The sequence below is a fragment of the Gossypium hirsutum genome, chromosome D10 (assembly GCF_007990345.1).
Source record: "Gossypium hirsutum isolate 1008001.06 chromosome D10, Gossypium_hirsutum_v2.1, whole genome shotgun sequence".
NCBI classification, from domain to species: domain Eukaryota; kingdom Viridiplantae; phylum Streptophyta; class Magnoliopsida; order Malvales; family Malvaceae; genus Gossypium; species Gossypium hirsutum.
The window spans coordinates 66925436-66947048 of record NC_053446.1 but is presented as its reverse complement, the minus strand read 5'-3'; the positions used below and the strand labels follow the sequence as shown (position 1 = coordinate 66947048).

At 33.7% G+C, this 21613-nt stretch overlaps 1 pseudogene; it reads right to left on the bottom strand.

Moving 5' to 3' along the window:
* Window positions 1–4024: 4024 nt before the first annotated feature.
* On the bottom strand, window positions 4025–5565 carry LOC107929999 (glycerol-3-phosphate acyltransferase 5-like; annotated as a pseudogene).
* Window positions 5566–21613: the final 16048 nt, after the last annotated feature.

Sequence of the window (21613 nt, the reverse complement as noted above, 5' to 3'; positions counted from 1 at the left end):
GCAGGAAAATATCACTTGTAACAAATCCAAGATATTGATTTTGAAGAAACTTATGCACCTGTTGCTAGACTTGAGGCTATCAGATTATTGCTTTTTGTAGCTGCACATCTTAACATCAAGTTGTATCAAATGGATGTTAAGAGTGCCTTCTTGAATGAATTTCTAAATGACGAGATGTATGTAGCTCAACCTAAAGGGTTCGAGGATCCTACTAACCCAAATCATGTTTACAAACTAAGTAAAGCACTAGATGGACTGAAACAAGCTCCTCAAGCTTGGTACAAGAGACTGTCTCAATACTTGATTTGTCAAGGTTTTCAGAGAGGTTTTGTGGACAAGACATTGTTCATTCAAAGGCATAGAGGGACTACAACCATGACCCAAATTTATGTGGGTGACATAATATTTGGTACTACATCAACTGTTGCTAAGGATTCCTTTGTGAAGATCATGCAAAGTGAGTTCAAAGTGAGTTCAAAATGAGCATGGTAGGAGAGCTATCATATTTCCTTGGATTACAAATCATGTAATTGGAAGATAAGACATTCTTATCACATGAGAAATATGCAAGAAATCTTGTGATGAAGCTCGAACTTGAGAACTCTAAGCCAACCGAGACACCAATGTTTGTCAATGAGAAACCGTGCACAGATGTTGAGGGAGTGCCCAGTTCCCTAACCACATTCAGAAGCATGATTGCCAGTCTTCTATATCTCACAGCCAGTTGTCCTGATTTGTGCTTTAGTGTTCGTGCCAGATACCAGGCCAATCCACAAGAATCCCAAGTCAAGGCAGCCAAATGAACCATTAGATACGTTCATGGTACATTTGATCTTGACATTTGGTTTACTAAATAAAGTGCATTATGCTTAGTAGGATACATTGATTCTGATTGGGTTGGGAATATAAATGATCATAAAAGCACATCTAGATTATGTTTTTACTTGGGAAGCAATCTTGTCTCTTAGTATAGCAGAAAGCAAGGATTGATCTCTCTCAACAGCTTAAGTAGGGTACATTGCTACTTACAGTTTTTGTGCTCAATTTCTGTGGATGAGGCAGATGATGGAGGATTTTGGGGTTGCATTATCTATTGTCACGACCTATTGTGACAACATTAATGCAATAAACATTTCAAAGAATCTTGTGTAGCATTCAAGAACAAAGCAAATTGATATCAGACACCTATTTATTCAAGAGTTGGTTGAGAATGAGTCTGTTGAGCTAAGGTATGTGTCCGCTAAAGACCAGTTAACTAATATGTTCACCAAATCCTTAATTTCAAATAGGTTTGAGAGCTTGAGAAGCTCAGTTGGGGTACATCAAGCTTGAAGGGGATGACTCTTTTGGAAGGCATCCACACGACTATGTTATATGCCATTTTGGTGTATTTTGTGATAATTATGTTGATATTTATTCGCTGAAATTTTGGAGGCTAATAAAATATTGTTTTTGGCTCCAAGTTTTTTTTTTGAAGGTAACATTAATATTTTGGGAAATGACAACTTGCTATAAATGCCCAATCATATCCTTTGGGATTTTTGCTGTTGATTTTGAATCTCTAAATTCCCTGAAGGCCTTACCATCCTTCTTGTTTCCAAGTTCTTGGTTCTTTCACAAAACCTTAACTCTCTCTGTAAGAAATCTCAAGTTCTCTGACCATGGCCTGTGTAAAGATCACATCTGTTGGAGAGTATGAAAAGCAACAAAAATCACGACAATCAACTGGTGAGGGGACATCCAATCCCTAGGTTCAGAGGGATGATGGTGAAAACAGGGAAATGCTCACTTCCCAAAGCACATCATAACCGGAGGTAACCCAGACAACATCGATACCTCTTGTTTCTTACCTCTCTTCTGAACTTTCTATTCTAGTCACTCCAAGGGGGGAAGTAGTTGTCTCAGCCGATATGGAGATGCAAACCGTCTGACAATCTTAGGTTATCTTGCAAGCAGCGATGAAGATTGATGCCTTGAACAATCCACCACTGCCACTAAAATTAAAAAGGTAAATGATTTTTCTATGTAAAAATCTATTTTTTTCCTATAAACCCAGGTTTTCCCTTTTACTAAAAAAATTAATTCTAAAACAATTAAAAAGATAAAATAAGTGGAAAAAATGAAAACTTATCAAAGTTGAATGACTAAAATAAATGTACAATAACATTGAATTAACAACGGGTGATCAAAATAAAAATAGTTTTAATAACATTTCCTAAAACGAAAAAGGTTTTTAATGACGATGTCTAAAATGAAAAAAAAATTCAATGTCCAAAATAAAAACTTTTGAAAGTTGAGTAACAAACTATGAAATTTATCCTATTTGTAAATAGTTAATCCAAATCCCTTTTTAGGCATGCTATTCTTAATTTAATAATTAATAATTCTATAATCTTTTTAATTAAAATTTTAAATCAAGACAATTTTTTTATTGTTAATATGTTACCGTAAACATAAGTCATATATACTGATTGAGTCTTAGCTTGATTGACATCAATATTGTTGCTTATACAGGAGGACATGAGTTCAAGTGCGTTGAAGCATATTATCCTCCTATTTAAGGGTGGAAGAATAAAAACATATTAGACAAATGTGCCTATTATATTTGTCTAAGCTTATATTCTAAGATTACTATATTTATTATCATTATTTTTTAAATTCTCCCATTTTTGAATCAAACTTCATAACTTGACTTTTGGATATGTTTAATTGAATCATTGGGCTAATAAAAAATATAAAAATTAGATTGATTATTCGAATTTCTTTTTTAAATCTTGAAACTAGAGATGATCATGGGTTAGGTTACCTGGCCCGGCTCGACGACCCGCCCGAAAAATAGGAGGGTTCGGGTAAAAATATAGGTCCGAAATATGGGTTTGGGCAAAAAAATGAGGCCCGTTTAAAAAATAGGCCGGGCCTCAGGTAAAACTTTTTTGGCCCGGGCCTGACTCGTCCCGGCCCGAATTATGTGTTAAATATATATTTTTTTATTTTTAATCAAATATACTTTTTAATCAAATATATATATTAAATATATACTTTTTTGGTGTTGTAAAATTTAATATGGGCTGGGCCGGGCTTGGACTTAGCAATTTTCTTTCGGGTTGGGATTGAACAAAATTTTAGGCCCATATTTCGGGTCGGGCCAGACCCGAGCCTAGAAAACGGGCCTAAAATTTTAACTGGACCCGACCCAAATCCGACCCAGCCCATGATCACCTCTACTTGAAACATATATTAGGTTTTCGACTTAATGCATAATTTGGTATATAAGTTTGGCAATATTTTCTTAATATGGTACTTATATTATTTTTTGTCCAATATGATATCTATATTTGACAAAAGTTATACATTTTAGTGCCTAAAGATAACAATGGTAATTTTTAGTGTTTAATTCGAGTTTTAAAGTTGATTTAATGAAAATTCATAATTTATCTAATAATATTAGGAATTAATTTTCATCAAAACTATCTTAAAACTCGAATTAAATCACATCTATCGGACTTTATTTGACAAATTGAACATAAAATTAAACAAATTTACAATTAACACTAAATCTATTGTATTAACAAAATCATGAAAATTTAAACTTAGGATGAGTTTGGATGGGCGGTGCGTTTACCTGCTGTTAGTGTAAAAACAGCGGTGGCGGTGAGATTAGATACTGTAGCGATTCTGTAGCGTGAGATAAAAAGTAAGCTAAACGCACCGCACCTAATCGCCCATCCAAGCTCACTCTTAATAATATTAGCTATTACCTTTCCTCACAACAACCCTAAAATCCAAATTAAATATTAAAAAGTTAACACCGTTTTTTTTGTACTAAAATATATAACTTTTGTCAAATACAAGTATTAAAGATAAAAATATAACACAAATGGCACATTAGAAAAAACTGTCAAACTCATATATTGAATGATATATTAAGTCCAATTTCTTTTAATACTAACTCTCACACAATTAATAATAATTTCTATGACTCAAACCCACATCTTGGGCATGGCATTGAGCTTCAAACGTAGATTAATTTTAAATATATATATATAATAATCGGTATATATAATTCCAATCGAGATACAAGAAATTAAATTTACATAAATCATTTAAAGATGTTGCCATTTAACATATATAGAACTGGTAGCAGGTGATTACAAAATGAAATTTATTCCAAAGGAAAAATTAACAACATTAACCCTCAATATAAACTTAATTCCACAAATCATCCTCACAAATTATTCAACAATTCCACAAATCATCCTTACAAATTAACAACCCGGCCAAAAAACACAATTAATTAAATTTATTCCAATAAATTAACAAAAAATTCTCTTTTTTTTTCTTTCATTGAAGAAAAGGTTTAAATGTGCTCACCACGTTTCAAGAGAAGTGCATGAAACTGTTTTGTCATTTCCAGCCAATGCTATGTATTTATCTTTCCTCGTAAAATTTGTGCACTCAAACCCTAACGTAGCGGCCAAGATTCTTTGCACATAATTAGCGACATCGTGCGGGCTTTTCCCTGACGAACATGTAGCTTCCGCTGGCAACTGGTCCAAGAATGTCACTTCGTAAAACGGTCTAGGGTTCATGAAGAAGAAGATCGGGTCCAAAGCTTTCCACCCGCTGGCCGTGGTTGCGTGGAAAGCTCATCATTTACAAACAACTTGGCAACTTTACTAGAGATAGAACCGATATCACCGTTAACAAAACCTGTAGCAAACCCGAACCGGTTGACCACAAGTTCACTTCCGACAACCACATCGGCTGGTAAATGCTCTTTCACGAACCTTTCCACCATAATCCTAGGCATTTTCGTCACCACAACTCTTTTATCATACCTACTAAACACTCTCCAAGCCTCCATATCAACATCATCCATATAAAACTTAGGCAAAACAACTCTAGACACCAATTCAGTCTTCGAAACCCGAAGCCCCATCGTTGCTACAAACACCATCAACTTCAACCCCACATCTCCCACGCCCAACACATCGAGAAACCGAATCACTGGCCAAGTCAACAGCAACAAAGTGAACCTGATGAAACCCGAGGCTTCGAATGCCACCAACATGAAGTAGGAGAAAGGGTCCTGGTCTTTCAGAAGAGTCCCTTCAAACTCAGAAACAATTGAGTACTCCATAGCCGTCTTTTGCACACAAAATGTCCTACAAAAACTTCAGATCCCCCCCTCCCCCTCCTTGATTTGAGAGAAAATAAAAGGGACTGTGAGAATTTAAGGTTAAAGAGTTATGGTTCTCTAATGCAAGAACAAGGCAGTTTATCGACTTGGGTCAAAATTTGTGGACGAAAAAAAGCTTGGTCTGAAGCTCAAATTAATGGAGACTGCGGCCATCGGTTTAACTTTAATTAGGTTACTAACTTGGGTTACTTGATAGTTTATTATATGAAAAGTAGTTGATATAACAATGTGCCAAAGAAAGTATGGGTAGTATTACCGTATATGTATATATGGATAGTCTCTTACGCATTGTTTGCACGAGAAGGAACCAAGCAATTTCTTTCCAGTTGAGTCGGTGTCTAAGTGAACTGTTTGAAGGTGGTAAAAAAATCGAAAATTGGAATAAAAAATTGATGATTGAATTTGTTTTATATTTTTTAATTTTAAAATATTTTAATCATTTAATTAATTATTAGATTGATGATGGAGCTGATGATCTGATTGACTTGACCACTAACTTAGTTGTTAAAATATTGATTAAATTTTTCATATACATTAGATATAGTGAGACCTGGTTGGTGGTTGAAAAATTATATTTATATTAATAAAATATTATATTTTTGGTTTTCTTTCTCAAAATAAATTGATAAATTTTAGGATAATGGATTTAAAAGGAGGATAGTTTGTGTTTATAATTATTTGTTTTATAAAAGATGAGATTTATTTTTTAATTCAATAAGTTAGTGTCACTTAAAAAATGACAACGAATACATTCAAACTTATAAATATATATAATATTAGACAATACAAGTTTTGATATACATACACATATATAAATATGAATATTATACAACTTACCCAACAAATAATATGCTCAAGAATTGAAACTTAATTACAGGAATTTTTGAATTCCTTGGCACCTTAAACAATCCATGCCATCATCAAAATGGTTAGTTCAATAGCATAAGCTTAAACATAAAACATATAAGATCTTTGGCATTAAGAACCTAAGGATCCATGCTCAAATCAAGGAGAATATATATTTATATTCATTAAGAATATTTCATTTATTACTTGAAGAACTATAGCGAATTTACTTTGGATACGTAGGATAAAATTGTTTACACAAGTTGTGAATATAGATGCCCACATGAGCTATGAAAATGTGCCTGCTCACACGATCGGGCACATGGCTAGACACATGGTCGTGTAGCGTCAATTGTCACCTTTGGTTTTTCATGCATTTTCCAGTTTTCCGTGATTTTTTCTAGAGTTTTCTGGGTTAGAACACACACCTGAGTGTTTCTGAGATGTTATTACTATTGCAACGAGCCGAAACCTATACACGACATCCACTTAATTAATTAAACATATAGACACTCAAGAACCAAACACGCATTCGACCCTTACTCAATTAAAGTATTCGACCAAAATGCAGCTAGGGCATTCGACCCTTACAAATTCTACAAAAAAACAACCTCAATCTAGGGTATTCAACCACTTACCCTCGAATAAGAATGATTCCCACTACACTCAACTTGTTGGAGGGGTAACCATTGCAAGATCCTCAACTATAAGAACCAAAAAACGATAAAAAACGAAGATTATAGATCAATTAAAACCTCCTACCCTTTACATAAAAAAGAAATAATTAACCTTATCACAAGGAAAAATGCACATACAGTACTTACATTGAGACGAAAATACAAACTCCTCGTTCAAAAACACCGCACTGAAAACAACATAAATGAAACAACGACACAATAGAGATAATGCGACAATAAACAGTAGCAGAGGAATGACAACAAAGAAAGGTTCAAAGAAAGAAAAATCACTATGGTTTGTTTATGGAGAAATTTGTCAAAATGAAAGAGAAATGGAAAAGTGGAGGGGAAAACTTCAGAGAGAAAACTTAGCAAACAGAAAATGAAGAATGAGGAGGGAGTGGAAAAAGTGGGACGACAACATGAGATGTTTTAGGGATGAGGGAAACAAAAAATAATTTCGTTTTAGGCACTAAGAGATTTAAACTTAGGACCCATAGGTAAGCTAAGGCATTACCACTAAACCAGTAGGCTCATTCTTGTTAATAACTTACGAAAAATTAAAGATAACCTTAACGTGACAAGCTAGGTATAGGAATAAAAATACTCAAAATTCAAGGAAAAGGAATCAAACATAGAACCTCAAGTACACATCCGTAACACTTAATCGCTAAAGAAAATTAGTTTACTTGACATAAATAATTACCCAAAACTTTAAAGAATTTTGAGGCGTTACACGATTGGACAAAATTAATCCGGGATGCATTCTTGAATTCTCGAATCCACATATAGCATCATACAAACTGTAGTATGAATTTATAAATTTTATCACGTGCTTAATATTTAATTTCAAATGCTGAAATAAATATTATATAACTTTGAATTTCATAAACTAACCTCATCTTTGGTTTGTTGATTTAAAGCTAGTCGGATATCCTCGAACTCGGTCGGTATACATGTGTGCCTCGTGCGATTGTTCCACCTATTCCAATAATATTTCATTTCAACATTACAACAATGAAAAATTACAATGATAATGATATTATCAAATAAATTTTACCATATTACGAATTGGAATTCGTAAGGGGGTCCACTTGGGGGTGTAAAAATGGTAATCGATACCATGCCCACAATTGAAAAAAGGAGCATACAACCATTGATTTTAACTATTTTTGGTTTCGTCGCTTGACACATTTCTCGGTACATTGTTGCCAGCACCACTGATCCCCAACTAAGTTGTCCCACTTCTTTCAAGTTGACTACTAGTAGTAGTCACCTTAAATGTACCAGATTTTGAGATTTATCTGGCATAAGCAAACCCACAATCAACCTCAAGTTGAATGAACACGTGATGTATCGTTGAGAGCACAAAAAATATCCTATCCCTATAAAATAACAAAAAAATAGTATAAGGGAGGTAGGATCAAATCCTTAGGAACTGGATTTACACAAATTCCTGTTTCTCGATATCCCGGGCAGAGTCGTACCCAAGAAAAATAGCGTACCTAGAAAAAAATAAAAAATAAAATTAAAAGTTTGGGTGAATTGAGATTGTGTAAATTGAAATTGAAATTGTAAAAATAAATAGAGTTGAGAAAATAGAGTCTTTGATGGAGAGATTTCAGCCTCCGGTTATCTCGATCCTCCTTGGGTTCAATCCTACGCTTTTAGATGATCTTTCTCATAACAGAATAAGTCAGCTATAGTGGAAGGGGACGCCTACAACCACCAGCTCTACTTAGATTTTAGACTTACGATATAGAGGAACCTAACTCTAGCCAACCGTCACTTTTGTGGGACCGTCTTACACTAGATCATCACTACTCAATGGCGAATGCCACGCCATTTTCTCTCTTAGGCTCGACAACCACTGACGCAGTAAGTTAATGAACCAACTGTGCAACCTTCCCAAAACATACAAAGCAGCCACCTTTGCATAAGACGAAAAGATCACTTTTGAAGGGACATGGACGGAAGTGCTAGTCCTATAGTGCGGAGAAACGATAAATATTCGTTGAGAAGGCTTAGTGCGGATTCTAAGCCTACTGAACCCTTTTTGGGGGATCTCGACAACCTTTGGCTAGATGAATTTAGTGGCTTATGTTTTTTGGGGAAAAAGAAATAAACTTAATAAAAATGGAATTTTATTGAATAAATGAAAAGAACAAAAGCTAGAGCTTTTTGGTAGAGGGAGCTTTTTCAGAAAAGATGAGTGAAATTTGTGTTACTCCATCCCCTATTTATGGTACTTAGAAAATTTAGCTTGTTCCTATTTAAATTCTAAAAGATAAATAAAGATAAAAGCTAAAATTAAATCTAAATAATAATCTTAACAATAATCCTAATATAATTCAAATTTAAATAGAGTCTTGTGTTTATAAAATCTCTTCTTTGAAGTTCTTTCCTATTTCGCATGCTGGCCCATTTTATTTTTAAATTCAGGCTTTTTGCCTCTAAAATTCCTTTTTGCCTTCAATTTAGTCCCTACAAGATAAAAAACCATAAATCGATCAAATTAGTAGGATCATACTCAAAATAAATATATAATTAATACAAAAAAATATGTCATTCCAGAGTATTATCAAATTCCCCCTACTTAGCCCATACTTGTCCTCAAGTATGGTTCCTATCCACTGTGAAATTAAGTTTTTACCATAAAAGAAATATCACTCCAAAGTTTTATAAAAATTAGGCATAATGCATATGAAAAATAAAGAGTACATTTAGCTTGCTTTAAGTAAAACTGAAAAAGTATTCAAATTTAATCACACAATAATCAACTTGGATTATTTCATGAAAATTAGGTAATTTACTAAACTTACCAAGACACCCTATTTGTTTCCACTTTTACTCCCCAAATGCAATTTTATTATTAATACATCTTTTTTTCTTTTTTGCTTAAGAATATATTAAACCTTTTGATGGGAAGAGAGATGATAGCCAAGCCCCCACCCCGGTTACTCAGCCCAACATATTCCTAATTTATTATATTTATATTTTTTTCTTAAGAATATATTGAACCTTTTGACGCGAAGAGAGATGACAGCCAAGCACCCCACCCCAGTTACTCAGCCTAACATATTCTTAAAAATTTTGTTTAATTCCGATTAGCGGAGTTTTACCTAACACGTCACACAACCTTTTGATGCGAAGTAGGATGACAACCCAAGCACCCTACCCCGGTTACTCAGCTAGTCACGTTTTTAAGCTGCACTTATAACCACAGAGACATCAAAATTTATTATTACAATGAAATAAAATTTTAATTTTGGAGGACTAGGAAAAATAATCAAGTGTCAAAAATAAGTTTCAGCAACCACCTAACAGTCATGAACATAATTTTAGCATGCAATTTTATTAAGTGTCCTCTTTGCATTTAAACTTAATCGAATTTACTAAAAGTAAGATATGGTTAACTCTATTAATCACAATTATTTTAGCTTAATAGAAATAAAACAGTAGAGATGAAATCAATATAGCAAAATCATAACTAACTTAGTAGATATGAATCATGCTCGTAAATCAAACAATGGATAATTTTTGGTCAAAATCTTGGGCATGAAAAAGGGCAGGATATACTAAAAAAATAAATGTAGGCAAAACAAGCATAAGGCAGTGGTAATAGTGTCAAAACATCAGATAAAACATCAAAGACAATTAGGAATGCCTCCCCCCACTTAAAACACATTGCCCTCCATGTGAAAGAAAAGAAAAAATTAGGTGGAAGAAAAGAAAAAAGTTTAGAAAAACTTCCCATGTAGTCACTGTCATGCGCGTAGAGCTGTAATGAGATTAGCCATCTGTTGGCCGAAGGTTTCGAGTCGTGCCTCAATGCTTCCAATCATTGCTCGATGGTCATAAAAGGTTGGTTTTGATTGGGTACCTTGTTCGGATTTTGTCGCCTAAAGATTCGTTCAACTATTGAAGATCGGGTACCTAGAGGAACAAAACGAAAGGAAGTAGGAATGCCAAGAAATCCCATTGAGTCGAGACAGCAGGCATCTAATGGATCGGCTTGGCAAGCAATATGTTAGTCTGAAATAGGAGCATTCGAGCCATGTAAAAAGAATAAAAGTGTAATAAAAGAGCCTAAAATTAGAGGATGCTTTGTATTTTTAATATGCTCAAATTGAAACGCATACCAATAGCCCAAATTTACCGAACGATCGATGTATATACACCATAATAAGAATAATTTCGTCTTCGAGACTGTAGTCGGTGTATCTTTCCGGCCTGAGAAATCATAAGCCAAATAACGATGCATGTAGCATAAGGCTGGGTTAGGAAACCATAAATCTTTTGATGTTTTAGGGCTATATGTGGTTTCAGCATTGTCTGTCAATAACGCAAAAGCCCCGATAGCCTTGAAGTCTGCTGAAAAAGTACACAAACTGTTCTCATAATCAGTGGACATAGCATAATCCTCTATTACAAAAGCTAATGAAATATTAAAATCAATAAATGACAAACTATGTGTGGTACCAAGCAATCAAAATGTTATAATGCCAGGTGTGTCCAATGAGAATTGACCGTGCTGTTGAAAATGGAAAGTGGAATAAAATTCAAAAACTAGTTCGTAATAAGTGTAGTGAGTGATATCAAAATTACCAACCCAACCAATATTGTGAAAATAATCGGTAACAACAGTGTTAATATGCAAAGCATTCAAAACAGATAGTGATAAACATTTGCAATGCACTATTTGCTTATGTCGTAACCAATCATACATGTCCCAATTGATAGCATTATCAAACATTAAATTACCGTTTAAATGGCATTCAGGTGGCAAAATATTTACTCAAAACCGGTACGTCTTGTCGCGGGTAGGTAACTAGCGTTGGTCGTCGTGACTCCCTGAGGTGCTGGAGCCTGTGGGTCGTTCGTGGGTGTCGATGTCGGAGTCAGAGGTGGAATCGGTGAAGGCTACCGCTGGTTGGGTCGAAAGAGTTTGTGGCTGTCAACAAGGCCAACGTCGAGAGGGGTCGGGGCCTAATATAGTGGTGGCGATGGTCCGTGTGAAGTGAGTGGTGGGGGCGACGGTGGAGGAAGGGGAGAGGGGAATGGTGCGACGTTGTTTAAGTTGACGTGTTAGGGTACCGAAAATTAGCGCTGGTGGCTGTTTACAGCGAATGAGGGTTCGACGATGGCACGGCCTCTAGTCCTAACCATAGTGCTGGGAAAAATCGGTGGTGGGATGAGGGAGAAGGTTAACGGTGGCTGTTATTTTTTTGGGTAAAAATAGAGAAAAGTATAGGGTTTGAAGCTGTAGAAGGAAGGGTGCTTAGATGCAGGTTTTGGGTAAGTATGAAGTAAGGATGCTCTATTCCTACTTGGATTAGGGTAAAATAAGAGATGTTTGTGAAAACATGTCAATTCCTGAGTTTTTTTCTCGCCGGTTTACCTAGATAGAAGAAGAGAAATTTATTATTATCCAAACAAATTAAAATGATAAATAATAAAATAATAATATAATAATATAATATAATAAATATAATAAAAATAAAAATTGGGTTGCCTTCCATTAAGTGCTTGTTTTATGTCGTTAGCTTGACGCCCCAAATGGTACTATAGAGGTTCTAGCTAAATTTTTCCAACTGTGTGGGCTTGAAAATTCTCGTAAAATGGTTTCAACTGTTGGCCATTGACTGTGAATCGTTTTCCCGACTCTTCACTCTTTATTTCAACTACACCACGTGTGAATAATTCGGTTACAATAAAGGTCCTTGCCATTGAGACCGAAGCTTACCTGGGAACAATTTTAACACAGAGTTGTAAAAGTAACACTTTTTGTCCTATCGAAAAATGCTTCCGAGATATTTTCTTATCATGGAACAATTTTGTTTGTCCCTATAAATACGAGCATTATCATAGGCATCATTACGAATTTCCTCTAATTATTGGATGTCTAATTTTCTTGCCCTCATCGCGGGTTCTAACTCTATGTTACGTTGTCGTACAAGCCAGTAAGCCTTATGTTCTAATTCTACCGGAAGATGACAAGCCTTGCCAAAAACAAGCTGATATGGGGTCATGCCAATTGGTCTCTTATACGTCGTTCGATAGGCCAAACTGTTTTCTTTAAAATGGTCTTGATTTCTCTGTTCGAGACTTCCGCTTAGCCGTTTGTTTACTATAGCTATATAGTGGTGAACACAATATTTTTTCATAAGTGCCACCATGACTTTATTGCAAAAATGGGTTCCACGATCACTGATCAAGGCTCAAGGTGTGCCAAACTTAGAAAAAATAGTTCTTTTTAGAAACTTTACGACAGTTTTAGCATTGTCATTGCGAGTAGGATTTGCTTTTATCCACTTAGAAACATAGTCTACTACAAGAATTATATACATATTTCTAAATGAGGAAATAAACGGACCCATGAAGTCGATGCCCCGCACATCAAAAATCTCACATACATGAATTGGAGATAGGGGCATTAGATTTCACTTACTTATGTTACCTGTTTGTTGGCATTTATCGCAGGACCTACAGAAATTATATGCGTCTCAAAAAATTGTGGGCCAGTATAGCCCACACTCCAACACCTTATGAGTAGTCCATTTAGAGCCAAAGTGACCTCTATAAGCTTTTGTGCGACAAAAAGTAAGGATAGAAGCTACCTCGGTTTCTGGAACACATTGTCTTATTATCTAGTTTGAATAGTGTTTCCACAAGTATGGTTCATCCCAAATGTAATATTGAGCTTCCTTCTAAGCTTGCCCCTTATGGAACGTGTTAACCTAGTAGGCAATCTGATAGCCCGAAATAGGGCCTAATCAGAATAGTGGTTTCGTAACCACAAATTCGAAGTGAAATAGTTTAATTTTATAAATTTTTATTAATTACCGATTGATTGAAATATTGTGTGAAAATATGGATAGGAAATTTTAATGATTTAATGCCTAATTGAATTTTTAGGACTAAATTGAGAAAAATGCAAAGTGTGTCTAATTAGTGATTAAAGGACTTAATTGAATTATTGCAAGAAATTTGAAGTGTTTATGTGGCAAGTAGACCATAAATTAGTGTTATGGACACATAAGGGCAATTCTAGAAAAATATCTAAGTAAGTGGGTCAAGGGCTTTTTTGTCAAAATTGAATAAAAGACAAAATAAGATGAAAACAAGTGTTCATCTTCTTCGAATTAGACCCTTGCTGCCAAAAATTCCATGTCATCATAGCTAGGGTTCTTGATTTTTCTAAGCTCAATTGTAAGTGATTTCCTGCCCCGTTTTTAATTATTTTCGTATTTTTATGCTTATTGAAGCTTGAATTTCATGTTTCTACCATTTATTTTAAATGAAATTAAAGTTTAAAAAATTTACCCATTTATGATATAGTTGTAATTTGATGAGTTATGATAGATAATGAATGATTGAAGTGCTAATTACAAGTTTTACTAGATGAATTTCGATAAAAATATTGAAAAAGGACTAAATTGTGAAAGATAGTAAAGTGTGCATAAAGTTGTGATTTTGTGAAATTGAGGGCTGTTATGAGCATGAAATATGATTTAGTGAGGTTTAAAATTTAAGAAATTTAGTGAATTTTATTTTTACGAGCTTTAGGGCAAAAGTGTAATTTTGAAAAGTTATGGGAAAAAATGTAAGTTTGCCAAAATATTGTGTATGAATTGTATTTGAATGGAATGTTGATAAAATATATTAAATTGTGTTAATATAGATCAAGAAAAAGGAATAGTGAAAGTGATCGGGGAAAAGAGAAGGTTTTCGACTAATTTACGAAAATAGTCGTTTTGCATCCGAGGTAAGTTACGTGTAAATAATAGCAATATATTTTTATAAATTGTGAATTATATTTGATATGTGAATTAATATTTAATGTGGAAGGAAAATTGTTCATGAATTATTCAAGTGATAAAGTGTTTAAAATAAAGTGTTAAGTGTAAATTCCCGGTTGAACTTAGGAATAGAAGTGGATACAAGTGACATGTCACTAGAGACCAGTGTTACAGTGACTCCCGGGTGCTGGGTGATCTAGCATGTGTTGCAGGTACCTGACAGCTTGTATGAGCAGGCCCGTGGACATTTCCAGTATTATTGATCAGTGGTAGCTTCGGCTACATTTCAGTGATAGCTTCGGCTACATATCAGTGTGGCACTTATGTGCTAACTCTCTATGTATCTGTGTATATTCCGAGTGTTCAACGAGATTAATAATGAGTTAAAGTGAATATGAATGAGGTGTGTATGCAGGTACATTTGAAAGAATGAGCATATGTGATAAAGGTTAAGTGTGTAAATGTATATGCAAGTGAATTTGGTAAGATTGTGCATATATAAGTGATTGAAATTGCTAAGAAATGTATTGATTAGTTATATGTTAAAAAATGTTAATTATTAAATGAGTGCTTATTGTTTACATGTAACTTACTAAGCTATTAGTAGCTTACTCCTTTCTTCCTTTCCTTTGTTTTATAGTGTTTTGAGCTTACTCGAATTGGGGATCGTCGGAGCTTCGTATCACACTATCAACAGACATCTTGGTATTATGTGATTTCAAAACATTTGAAGCTATGGCATGTATAGAGACTTATTCATTTTGAGTATGTTCATATGATATGGCTAAAGATTAGCTATTGAAATGGTTAGTAAAGAACATGTTTTGGTGTTATATATGTTTAAATGGTAGCTAATACAAAGAAGCAGTTTTTGGATAGCAGCAGTGACGTGATGTTAAAAAATCACCAAAAATAGTAGAAATGGAATTAGAGAGTGAATTATATATAGAATTAAATCTTATCAAGTATATTTTTACATGAAAGAAACGGTGTAGGAAAAGGAATTTTATATTTTAAGATATTTGAATTTTAGTGAGACAGGGGCAGAATGGTTTTTGAAGTCTTCTGTTCTGACTTTAGAAATTCATTAAAAATTGTACATAAATAATTATGGGACATAATTTATATGTCTAGATTCCTTAGTGAGTATATTTTCAAAATAATCAAATTATAACATTATATTAATTTTGTACAATGAGATAATTGATTTTTAGTGACAAGAGGTCAGAACTGTCAAGCTGTGAAACAGGGAAGAATTTAACGAATAAAATGTACTAATTGGCTAAGAAAAAAATTCTAGAAATTTTATGGTAAGAAGGTATATAAGTCTAGTTTCATAAAAAATTTATGAATATAAATTTTTAGTTTTTTAACTCGAGTTATAATTAAATTAGTAACAATTGCGCAGGTGGAAAATTTTGTTGGGAATAGTGAAATTAATTTTAAAAGAAAATTTTTTGTGTTCCGAACTAGTAAGTTAAGTCAGATAACGCCTCGTGCTCGACTCCGAAAACGGTCTCAGGTAAGGGGGTGTTACATGCAATTTGATTTGATCCTCAGTTACACCCTGAGGTTTCATGCTAAGACAAACCATAAGAAACTTTTTCAGATGTTTGTGGGGATTTTTGTTTTGCAACCCACGAAAAGTTGGCAGTAACTGGATTAATCCTGACTTCAATTCAAAATCAGTATCCATAGTAGGACACGCAATGCATAATGGTTGTTGTTCTGCATGAGTTTCAGTCGTTTGCTGGATTGTTTGAGCCATGGGTTGATGTGTTAGATTTGGGTTCTCATTAACCCTAACATTAAGCACTTCTTCTGGTGGATCGACTCCGATTCTTTCGTTTTCTAGTGTTTAAGTAGGGTTTTCGTTAACCTTAGACTCAATCTCGTCGTCTGTTTTTATTTTCGTCGGTGGATTACTTTGAGTCCCTACAACCCTTGACTACTTTTTCTGTAACTTCGTTTCCTTGCGATTGGCTCCCGCAGTCTTCTGTATTTCTGAACCAAACACAAGAATACCTGAAGTAGGTCTAGTTATAAGAAACAAAAGAAACAAGATTAGTACGGTACCAGTCCCCAGCAACGACGCCAAAATTTGATGTGTCGATGAAAGCACAAAAAATTTCTTATCCCTATAAAATAACAAAAAGAATAGTATAAGGGATGTAGGGTCAAATCCTCAGGGACTAGATTTACACAAATTCCTGTTCCTTGAGATCCCGGGCAGAGTTGTGCCCAAGAAAAATGGTGAACCTAAAAAAAATGAAAAAACAGAATTAAAAGTTTGGATGAATTGAGATTGTGCAAATTGAAATTAAAATTGTAAAAATAGAGTCTTTGATGGAGAGATTTCAGCCTTCGGTTATCTCGATCCTCTGTAGGTTCAATCCTAGACTTTTAGATGACCTTTCTCATAACAGAATAAGCCAGTTATAGTGGAAAAGGACACTTACGATCTCCATATCCACTTAGATTTTAGACTTATGATATAGAGGAACAAGACTCTAGCCAACCATCACTTTTGTGGGACCGTCTTACACTAGATCATCACTTCTCGATGGCGAATGCCACGCCATTTTCTCTCTTAAGCTCAACAACCACTGACACAATAAGCTAACAAACTGACTGTGCAACCTTCCCAAAACATACAAAGTGGCCGCCTTTACATAAGATGCAACTTTTGAAGGGACATGGATGAAAGCGTCAGTCCCGTAGTGCGGAGAAATGATAAATATTCATTGAGAAGGCTAAATGCAGATTCTAAGCCTCATGAACCCTTTTTGGGAAATCTCGACAACCTTTGACTAGATAAATTTAGTGGTTCATGCTTTTGGGGGAAAAAGAAATAAACTTAATATAAATGAAAGGAACAAAAGTTAGAGCTTTTTGGTAGATGGAGCTGTTTTAGAAAAGTTGATTGAAATTTGTGTGACTCCATCCCATATTTATAGTACTTAGAAAACCTAGTTTGTTCCTATTTAAATTCTAAAAGATAAATAAAGATAAAAGTTGAAATTAAATCTAAATAATAATCTTAACAATAATCCTAATATAATTTAAATTTAAATAGAGTCTTTTGCTATAAAATCTCTTCTTTGAACTTTTACCCCCAAGTCTTTCACACTTTGCATTTTAGGCACCACTTCTTTCCTATTTCGCATACTGGCCCATTTTTTCTTTAAATTCATGCTTTTTCCCCTAAATTTATTGGCCCATTTTATCTTTAAATTCACACTTTTTCCCTTAAATTTCCTTTTACCTTCAATTTAGTCCCTACAAGATCAAAAACCATAAATAGCTCAAATTAGTAGGATCATACTCAAAATAAATATGTAATAAATACATAAAAATATGTCATTCTAGAGTATTATCAGCACGAGAATTGTTGTTTTTCAATGTCACATGCGAAAGCCTCGACAGTTTTGAAGTTGTCATCCAATCATCCCATCTCAGTCTGACTACCCTTAAACTTGGTCGACACATTTCCTAGTAGTTTCTCTCATGTTGCACTCCAATTGACACTCACCACTGGCCCCGTAATGACTTCCTCATCGATCGATAGACCGAGTTGTAAACCAACATCCTCGAGTGTAATTGTACATTCACTTTAAAGAAGATGGAATATGTCTGTCTCCAGCCTCCATCTTTCCACCAAAGCACTAATAAGTAGGGGGTCCAACTTAGTCCTCCCAAGCATATGAGCCACGTATAAGAATCTCGCATCTCACATGTAACACCCCTCACTCGGTTTAGTCGTCAAACCCGAATTACAAGATACTACAACAACTATCGAAAGTTATATAGATACATTCACCATAATAATTAAGGAAAATGGCTACCATAATAAACTTTAAGAGATAAAAATCCAACGTAAGTATTAATACCAAATAGGCCAGTATTGATATTTGTATGTTAGGTATCTATACGAAATTAAGTTAAGCTCAGTGAATGAGGAGTGTGTGACCTTAAATAAGCTCAGTGAATGTTCGAAATTACCACAAAGCATGCACGACATCATAAGTTAAGCAAGAGCATACTAAAGCACATTCGCAACCATATATTCATCAAGTCAAAATAATATAATCACGCTTCATTATCTCACAAGCCTAGCATATACTCTCACATGCATTTACATAAAACATATTTCATATATATATATAATTCAAATAATGATAATTTGGCAGTTTGAGATTATGAAACATAAAAGTGGACTTTATCACCACACATTGGATAAACAGATCTCCAACACACCAATGACTTAAAGTGTCTAACATGTCCCATAAGTGTAGCATTAAGCTAAACACTCTCCAACACACCAAAATTTCCCGATAAATAGAGCTTAGCTCGACATTCTCTTATCTCTCCAACATGTCCCGGGGCCTCAACACCCAAATCCCAAACACAAGGATGAGTACTCATAATCCTATGACATGCCAACCATATCCAATAGTTTTAAGAGAACACAAGGCCAAAATATCCAGAATTACACATATTTAACCACTGTTTTAATGCATATAACCTCTGTTCATATTCATCAATTCACATTACAATCTCATACACAATTCATGCTTATCGAATTCATATTTATTTGCACTTTAAGTGCCACAATAATGCTCATTGAGCTATCATATATCAGACCACATATGTGTGTATTAAAATAAGTATATCATATATCATATTCACGTAATTTCATATATTACCTGCTATAATAGCATCACATATAACAACTCATCCTTATTAGGCATAATTTTACAACAAGGCAAAAAAGAATAGAAGAAAGCTTACTGTCGGAACATAGGATAAGGGTTTAGACTAATCCTAAGATCTCGATTAACAATACGAATTGCGCACACCACCAGAGACTTCAGACACTCACCAATCACGCTTCTGCTTACTAACCGAAAGCTCAAACAAACTTTTCCTTACCTTTTGACTTGCTTGTAGTGGCTCCCAATTAATCTGACACTTTTCACACACAACAAACCCTTTCCAAGATCATTAAAAATAACCTTGAACACAACCACACAGCAAGGAAAACACAATTCAAGCCTCTCATTTCTGATTACCAAATACTAGCTAGTTTTGTCGAAATTAAAGTTTTGACATTATAATCTCATTTATAATCCTCAATTTGATTTCAAATATCTTAAATATCATTTAATTTCATATTTAAACCATCAATTTTACCTAAATCCATGGTTCTAAAATTTTTGAAAAAATCAAGCTTCCAAAAACATGTAAAAGAGGGAAAATGCTTGATTCTTAAAAAATCGATTAGGAACTATCAAATTGAGATGGAATACCTTCTAATTAGGTTAGAATGAACCAAAAACAACTTTGAAAACACTAGTTTACTCAAGATTTAGAGATTTGTCATTTTTGAATTAAAGCTTGCTTTGAAAACATTAAATCTAAATAAATCCTCATACAATCGTTTAAAACTCAATTTGAATTAAAAGAACTCTTTATTTAGTCCTCAAAAGTTAGAATATTACCTTAATTTGTTGAAAACGATGATCTACAACTCTAATTCGCGATTTGAACTCAAAAAGAACAATGACGAAATTGAGGAAGAAAACGTGATTTTCTTTTGAAATTGGGGGTTGTTTTAGTGTTTGAGAGGTTAATAAATTTGAAAGGATAAGTTGGTTTAAGAAAGAAGAAGACAGTGGTATACTGTAGGTAGAAGACTAATTTGCCATTTTGGTCACTCTCTGTTTCTCTCCATTTTCAATTAGTTCCTAACCCAACTAAAATCCATTTTTTTCAAATTAGACCTCAAAATTAAATTTTGTTTTAAGCTAGCTAATAAAAAAACCCAATTGTGTTACTTTAATACTTTAATTACTTATCTATGACCCTAATTTTAATTCCCGACTCTAACCCTCAACTTAAAAACCCAATTCTACTAACCCGATTTTCGGGATGTGACATCGCAAGTTTCCATAAATGAAAACGGATCCACTCTTGCTTAAATTGTGTATGCACGTCTCCAAAATCTGATCTTCGATCTGAGTATATAAACATAAAAAAATTAATAATGTTAATAGCATAATAGTTAACTAATTAAAATTAAATAATTTTAAAATATTTTCTTATCATTTATAATTGAACGTCGGAGATGTGATTGTCATCCAAACGAATAAGCTGATTTTTTTATTTTACAAATTATAAGGAATAAAATAAAATCTAAAAGAATAGGATTCAGAGAAAGATTTAAAACAAAATTATCGAGAGAATTGAGTTTGAATTGAAAAGAATGAAGTTTGGAGGGGTTTATATAGGAAAAAAATATGGTTGTTGGGGTATTGTAGCTATTGGAATTGTGACTGTTGAGGGAAAAGTTACCTTTGACTTGAAAACGCGTCTTATAAAGTGCGTTTTCATTTTTCTCTCTAAAAACAGCATATTCCGATAAATATATATATACAACCTGAGTCCTCAAATTTTTTTAAAAAAAATCATTATATTTCTCAAAATGGGACGTAACAAAATTGGGTTTTCATTACCATTGCTGCTAATTATGCCAAAAATAAAACTTGGTTTTATGAGGCTATATTTATAGAAATGTGATTTATGGCAGGCATCGATCCATTTCGGCAAAGGTGTAAACTTCAAGTTTTCAATTTAATACTCATGGCCTCGTTTTTCATGCTTGGGATACTACTGAATTGGTAATTTGTGTATTAATTAGGGTATGTTTGATTGGCAGTAAAATGTTTTCTGTAAAATGATTTCTGGAAAATGTTTTACTTTTCTGTAAAATGACTTACTGGAAAATATTTTCTGGTGTTTGATTGAATCAGTGTAAAATATTTTCTGCTGTTTGACAGATTTCCTGAAAATATTTTTCGGAAAAGTTGTTTTTTACATATATTAATATATATTAATAAATTTTTATATTTTAAAATTGTTTTTACATATATTGCAATAATTTATTTATAATAATACTCAATAATAAGCTACAATATTGATTGTTATAAATTGAAAAAATATTATCCACAATGAGTACTAGTAAGAATATTGAAATATATGTAAAAATATGAATATTAAACAGCAAAATAGTGAAGATGTATAAAAGA